This window comes from Eumetopias jubatus, unplaced genomic scaffold, assembly GCF_037043125.1.
Source record: "Eumetopias jubatus isolate StellerSeaLion01/CBP00866 unplaced genomic scaffold, mEumJub1_p1.0 scaffold_12, whole genome shotgun sequence".
NCBI lineage: Eukaryota > Metazoa > Chordata > Mammalia > Carnivora > Otariidae > Eumetopias > Eumetopias jubatus.
In genome coordinates this window covers 59,422,042-59,430,280 of record NW_028274818.1, presented here as the reverse complement: position 1 = coordinate 59,430,280, position 8,239 = coordinate 59,422,042, and positions in this window count along the sequence as shown.

The following is an 8,239-nucleotide window of genomic DNA, read 5'->3' as shown; positions in this document are numbered from 1 at the left end:
TAGGCTATGGTGGTTTTATTTATTATTTACCTGCTAGCATTGTGAAAGGTCACACTTCAATTTACACTTTATTCTCCATTCAGTTTTGGGGGGGGTGTGTCTATGTACCTAATATCCTTGAATCAAAAAAGTGTACATGGGATGGCAATGTAAATATTGGTGTCTGAAGACAAAGGAAAGAAAAATTACATACGTGGTTTTAAACTGAATTAAAAGTCCAGGGTGGGGGGCTGGGGGGAGCCTGGCATGCATAGCTTTTTTCTTTCTTTTAACGATTTTATTTACTTGAGAGAGAGCACAAGCAAGGGGAGAAGGAGAGGGAAAAACAGACTCCCCGCTGAGCAGGGAGCATGACACAGGGCCCAATCCCAGGACTGAGATCAAGACCTGAGCCAAAGGCAGGCAGTTAACCGACTGAGCCACTGAGGTGCCCCATGAATAGCTTTTTTCCTCACTCAGTCATGTTTCAGATGCTCTCGGATGGTACGTTACCAAATCACATGAAGGAAATCCATAAAAGGATATTAATCTCTTAAATGAGTGAAGGCATGCTAGCAAGTTGATGAACAGAGAAGAAAACTTAGTATCCTGTTTCCATAAATCTCTTTAAAAATGAAAGCATGAAGAACCTACATGCCCTTTCATGGTGTGCTTTTAGTCAAATTAGTCCTGACAATTTACTGTGCCCATAGATTCAGTTAAGTAAGTAGTAGTCTACCGTCCAAGAATAATCCAGACATTTTTTTCCTTTTTTTAAGCCATCAGAATCAAGTGCTGAACCAATTTGTTGCCCACAGCACATAAGTCTAACCCCTAAAACCAAGCTTTCTTACCCTTATTCTACATCCTGGAGGCATTTTGGCAAGAGCCAAAAATATGATGGAACACAGGCATTTATCTAATGGTCAGAGTAATCCTTTAGAAGTTAATTGTGGAGGGGCACCTGAGTGGCTCAGTCGGTTAAGCGTCTGCCTCCGGCTCAGGTCATGATCTTGGGGTCCTGGGATCGAGCTCCGCATCGGGCTCCCTGCTCAGTGGGGACCCTGCTATTCCCTCTCCAGCTCCCCCGTGCTTGTGTTCCCTCTCTCTCTGTGTCAAATAGATAAAATCTTAAAAAAAAAAAAAAAAAAGTTGGGCGCTTGGGTGGCTCAGTTGGTTGAGCGACTGCCTTCGGCTCAGGTCATGATCCTGGAGTGCTGGGATCGAGTCCCGCATCGGGCTCCCTGCTCAGCAGGGAGTCTGCTTCTCCCTCTGACCCTCCCCCCTCTCATGTGCTCTCTCTCTCATTCTCTCAAATAAATAAAATCTTAAAAAAAAAGTTAATTGTGGAGTCCTGATGGCTTCAGGTAATGGTGGGGGTGGTAGTGTCTGAGGACCGGCTGCTTGGTTGATCACAGCAAGGGGTGATCAAAGCGATGAGAATGTGCACTGAGCCAGCACTCTGGGTGCCTGGTATAAAGTAAGGTGGGCCTTATCAAACCTGGTTTTACATAGTGATAACACCTGGAGCTAAAAGACAATTACTGACACTCCTGGCAGGAAAACTATGCTTTTCTTCTGAGTCTGAAATTACCTGGTTTCTAACAGCTTTTTCCTCTTGGGGAAGAGTTATTTTTCTAAATGCTTGGTAATAAGCAATCACGACTTCACTCAGGATCCCACAGTTGGCAACAGTTAGAGTTGGAGCCGACCTTTGGTGGAACAGAGGTGTTCAAATCTTTCAGGGGCTCTCTTGAAAAACCCTAAGTATCCCTCTACCTTCAACCCCATCTTTCCACTTTACAAAATGATTCTTGAGGAAAACTGGCATGGGCAGCAGATTTTCATGAAGGCCCAAAACATATGAGGCCAAGGGAGCCCTCTGGTATCCTGCGGTCCCACCAGAGTCGGGGACTGTATGGCTGCAGGCCACATGCCGGCTGCAGGCCACGTGCCGGAGAGCAGCAAGGCTCTGGACTTCCCCGGAAGCTGTCATTGCAATAGGCAGCAGGACATGGCTGAGGCTCCCGGCTGCTCTCCATGGAAGAACCACATGAAATCTCACACACACTTAGCATTAAGTCCACAGATGTACAGATAGCCCAAAACAAAACCACTACATTCAGCTAGGTATCAGCCCAAATTCTTCTAAATCTGAAAAAGTATCTAAAACTCTAAAGGACTTTTCAGACTTGTGCCAAGAACTGAAAGTAAGGTGTTCAATTTTTCTTTTTAGTCTACACATCACAAAAAGAAGAAATGACATACCTAAGTTGGAACCCGTTCTTTAATCTAGCACATTCCTCTGAAAAGTCAGCTAAGATCTCATAGAGCAGGGCTTTTCAAACTCCTATCAGAGGCAGTATTCATTATGTTTACTTTTTAAAAAATTTTTATTGTTATGTTAATTACCATACATTACATCATGAGTTTCTGATGTACTGTTCCATGATTCATTGTTTGTGCATAACACCCAGTACTCCACGCAGAATGTGCCCTCTTTAATACCCATCACCAGGCTACCCCATCCCCCCAACCCCCTCCCCTCTAGAAACCTCAGTTTGTTTTTCAGAGTCCATCATCTCTCATGGTTCGTCTCCCCCTCCGACTTACTCCCCTTCATTCTTCCCCTCCTGCTATCTTTTTTTTCTTGCATTATTTGTTTCAAAAGTACTGATCTGTGACTCAACAGTCTTGCACAATTCACAGCGCTCACCATAGCACATACCCTCCCCAATGTCTGTCACCGAGCCACCCCATCCCTCCCACCCCCCACGACTCCAGCAACCCTCAGTTTGTTTCCTGAGGTTAAAAATTCCTCATATCACCGAGGTCATATGATACATGTCTTTCTCTGATTGACTTATTTCACTCAGCATAACACCCTCCAGTTCCATCCACGTCGTTGCAAATGGCAAGATCTCATTCCTTTTGATGGCTGCATAATATTCCATTGTGTATATATACCACCTCTTCTTTATCCATTGATCTGTTGATGGACATCATGGCTCCTTCCACAGTTTGGCTATTGTGGACATTGCTGCTATAAACATTGGGGTGCACGTACCCCTTCGGATCCCTACATTTGTATCTTGGGGGTAAATACCCAGTAGTGCAATTGCTGGATCGTATGGTAGCTCTATTTTCAACTGTTTGAGGAAACTCCATACTGTTTTCCAGAGTGGTTGCACCAGCTTGCTTTCCCACCAACAGTGTAGGAGGGTTCTCCTTTCTCCGCATCCCCACCAACATCTGTCCTTTCCTGACTTGTTAATTCTAGCCATTCTGACTGGTGTGAGGTGGTATCTCATTGAGGTTTTGATTTGGATTTCCCTGATGCCGAGCAATGTGGAGCAATTTTTGATGAGTCTGTTGGCCATTTGGATGTCTTCTTTGGAAAAATGTCTGTTCATGTCTTCTGCCCATTTCTTGATTGGATTATTTGTTCTTTGGGTGTTGAGTTTGAGAAGTTCTTTATAGATTTTGGATACTAGCCCTTTATCTGATATGTCATTTGCAAATATTTTCTCCCATCCTGTCGGTTGTCTTTTGGTTTTGTGGACTGTTTCTTTTGCTGTGCCAAAGCTTTTTATCTTGATGAAATCCCAATAGTTCACTTTTGCCCTTGCTTCCCGTGCCTTTGGCGATGTTTCTAGGAAGAAGTTGCTGCAGCTGAGGTCGAAGAGGTTGCTGCCTGTGTTCTCCTTTAGGATTTTGATGGACTCCTGTCTCACGTTTAGGTCTTTCAACCATTGGGAGTCTATTTTTGTGTGTGGTGTAAGGAAATGGTCCAGTTTCATTCTTCTGCATGGAGATGTCCAATTTGCCCAACACCATTTGTTGAAGAGACTGTCTTTATTCCATTGGACATTCTCTCCTGCTTTGTCAAAGATAAGTTGACCATAGAGTTGAGGGTCCATTTCTGGGCTCTCGATTCTGTTCCATTGATTGATGTGTCTGTTTTTGTGCCAGTACCATACTGTCTTGATGATGACATCTTTGTAATAGAGCCAGAAGTCTGGAATTGTGATGCCGCCAGCTTTGCTTTTCTTTTTCAAGATTCCTCTGGCTATTCGGGGTCTCTTCTGGTTCCATACAAATTTTAGGATTATTTGTTCCATTTCTTTGAAAAAAGTGGATGGTATTTTGATGGGGATTGCACTGAATGTGTAGATTGCTCTAGGTAGCATTGACATTTTCACAATGTTTTTTCTTCCAGTCCATGAGCATGGAACGTTTTTCCATTTCTTTGTGTCTTCTTCAATTTCTTTCATGAGTATTTTATAGTTTTCTGAGTACAGATCCTTTGCCTCTTTGGTTAAATTTATTCCTAGGTATCTTATGGTTTTGGGTGCAGTTGTAAATGGGATCGACTCCTTGATTTGTCTCTCTTCTGTCTTGTTGTTGGGGTATAGGAATGCCACTGATTTCTGTGCATTGATTTTATATCCTGCTACTTGACTGAATTCCTGTATGAGTTCTAGCAGTTTTGGGGTGAAGTCTTTTGGGTTTTCCACATAAAGTATCATATCATCTGCAAAGAGTGAGAGTTTGACTTCTTCTTTGCCAATTCGGATGCCTTTGATTTCTTTCTGTTGTGTGATTCCTGTGGCTAGGACTTCTAATACTATGTTGAATAGCAGTGGTGATAGTGGACATCCCTGCCACGTTCCTGACCTTAGGGGAAAAGTTCTCAGCTTTTCCCCATTGAGAATGATATTCGCTGTAGGTTTTTCATAGATGGCTTTTATGATATTGAGGTATGTACCCTCTATCCCTATACTCGGAAGAGTTTTGATCAAGAAAGGATGCTGTACTTTGTCAAATGCTTTTTCTGCATCTATTGAGAGGATCATATGACTCTTGTTCTTTGTTAATGTATTGTATCACGTTGATTAATTTGCGGATGTTGAACCAAACTTGCAGCCCAGGGATAAATCCCACTTGATCGTGGTGAATAATCCTTTTAATGTACTGTTGGATCCTATTGGCTAGTATTTTGGTGAGAATTTTTGCATCCATGTTCATCAAGGATATTGGTCTGTATGTCTCCTTTTTGATGGGGTCCTTGTCTGGTTTTGGGATCAAGGTAATGGTGGCCTCATAAAATGAGTTTGGAAGTTTTCCTTCCATTTCTATTTTTTGGAACAGTTTCAGGAGAATAGGTTAATTCTTCTTTAAATGTTTGATAGAATTCCCCTGGGAAGCCACCTGGCCCTGGGCTTTTGTTTGTTGGGAGATTTTTGATGACCGCTTCAATTTCCTTCGTGGTTATAGGTGTGTTCAGGTTTTCTATTTCTTCCTGGTTCAGTTTTGGTAGTTGATACATCTCTAGGAATGCACCCATTTCTTCCAGGTTATCTAATTTGCTGGCATAGAGTTGCTCATAATATGTTCTTATAATTGTTTGTATTTCTTTGGTGTTGGTTGTGATCTCTCCTCTTTCATTCATGATTTTGTTGATTTGGGTCATTTCTCTTTTCTTTTTGATAAGTCTGGCCAGCGGTTTATCAATCTTGTGAATTCTTTCAAAGAACCAGCTCCTAGTTTCGTTGATCTGTTCTACTGTTCTTTTGGTTTCTAGTTCATTGATTTCTGCTCTGATCTTTATGATTTCTCTTCTCCTGCTGGGTTTAGGCTTTATTTGCTGTTCTTTCTCCAGCTCCTTTAGGTGTAGGGTTAGGTTGTGTATTTGAGACCTTTCTTGTTTCTTGAGAAAGACTTGAATTGTTATATACTTTCCTCTCAGGACTGCCTTTGCTGTATCCCAAATATTTTGAACAGTTGTGATTTCATTTTCATTGGTTTCCATGAATTTTTTTAATTCTTCTTTAATTTCCTGGTTGACCTATTCATTCTTCAGTAGGATGCTCTTTAGCCTCCATGTATTTGAGTTCTTTCCGACTTTCCTCTTGTGATTGAGTTCTAGTTTCAAAGCACTGTCGTCTGAAAATATGCAGGGAATAATCCCAATGTTTTGGTACTGGTTGAGACCTGATTTGTGACCTAGGATGTGATCAATTCTGGAGAATGTTTCATGGGCACTAGAGAAGAATGTGTATTCCGCTGCTTTGGGATGGAATGTTCTGAATATATCTGTGAAGTCCATTTGGTCCAGTGTTTCATTTAAAGCCTTTATTTCCTTGTTGATCTTTTGCTTAGATGATCTGTCCATTTCAGTCAAGGGGGTGTTAAAGTCCCCCACTATTATTGTATGTTGTCAATGTGTTTCTTTGCTTTTGTTATTAAGTGCCTTATAAAAGTGGCTGCTCCTATGTTAGGGGCATAGATATTTACAATTGTTAGATCTTCTTGTTGGATAGACATTTTAAGTAAGATATAGTGTCCTTCTTCATCTCTTATTACAGTCTTTGTTTTAAAATCTAATTTGTCTGATATAAGAATTGCCACCCCAGCTTTCTTTTGGTGTCCATTAGCATGGTAAATGGTTTTCCACCCCCTCACTTTCAATCTGGGGGTGTGTTTGGGTCTAAAATGAGTCCCTTGCAGACAGCATATTGATGGGTCTTGTTTTTTAATCCAATCTGATAGCCTGTGTCTTTTGATTGGGGCATTTAGCCCATTTACATTCAGGGTAACTATTGAAAGGTATGAATTTAGTGCCATTGTATTGCCTGTAAGGTGACTGTGACTGTATATTGTCTGTGTTCCTTTCTGATCTATGCTGCTTTTAGGCTCTCTCTTTGCTTAGAGGACCCCTTTCAATATTTCTTGGAGGGCTGGTTTCGTGTTTGCAAATTCCTTTAGTTTTTGTTTGTCCTGGAAGCTTTTGATCCCTCCTTCTATTTTCAATGACAGCCTAGCTGGATATAGTATTCTTGGCTGCATATTTTTCTCGTTTAGTGCTCTGAAGATATCTTGCCAGTCCTTTCTGGCCTGCCAGGTCTCTGTGGATAGGTTTGTTGCCAATCTAATATTTCTGCCATTGTAGGTTACATATCTCTTCTCCCGAGCTGCTTTCAGGATTTTCTCTTTGTCTCTGAGACTCGTAAGTTTTACTATTAGATGTCGGGGTGTTGACCTATTTTTATTGATTTTGAGAGGCGTTCTCTGTGCCTCCTGGATTTTGATGCCTGTTTCCTTCCTCACATTAGGGAAGTTCTCTGCTATTATTTGCTCCAATATACCTTCTGCCCCTCTCTCTCTTTCTTCTTCTTCTGGGATCCCAATTATTCTAATGTTTCGTCTTATCGTATCGCTTATCTCTCGAATTCTGCCCTCGTGATCCTGTAGTTGTTTCTCTCTCTTTTTCTCAGCCTCTTTATTTTCCATCATTTGGTCTTCTATATCGCTGATTGTCTCTTCTGCCTCATTTATCCTAGCAGTTAGTGCCCCCATTTTTGATTGCACCTCATTAATAGCCTTTTTGATTTCGACTTGGTTAGATTTTAGTTCTTTTATTTCTCCGGAAAGGGTTTCTCTAATAACTTCCACACTTTTTTCAAGCCCAGCTAGTATCTTTAAAGTCATGATTCTGAACTCTAGGTCTAACATCGTACTAATGTCCGTATTGAGTAGGTCCCTGGCAGACGGTACTACCTCTTGTTCTTTTTGCTGAGGTGATTTTTTTCGTCCTGTCATTTTGTCCAGAGGAGAACAGATAAATGAGAGAACAAAATGCTTCCAGGTTAACAACGTCCCCAGCAAATATACTCTATACAAATCAGAAAAGACCTGAAACCAGGGGAAAAGAAAGGGAAAGAAAGAAAAACGAAAGAGAAAAAAAAGAAAAAGGTAAAAACAAACAAAAACAGAACAAAGCAAAACAAGAAACAGAATATGATCAAATATGATCAGGCTAGTGCATAGATCACTTGCACACACTTGATTTTGGGTGTATTTTGGTCTGGTAGAAGAAAGTGCCTCCTAAAATTTTAAAGGAAGAGAGACTTATATATGTACAAAATAAGGGTTGATACAACGAAGGGATGGAAGATGACTGTAAAGATGAAACTTATAAAAGGTTTTATAAACGGAATTGATAAGAAGTTGTCTGAAAGAAGAAGATTTAAAAAAAAGAAAAAAGAAAAGAAAAAAATGGGAGAGACTGCGGTCAGGCAGGAGACTAGAACAAAGCCATACACTAGTGATTTAGGGTATATTTTGATCTGTTAGAAGAAACTGTATATCAAAATTTTAAAGAGAGAAGAACTTATATACATATGCCAAAAATAAGGGTAACTACTATGAAGGGATAAAATATGACTCTAAAAATGAAAAATAAAAAATGTTTTTTTTA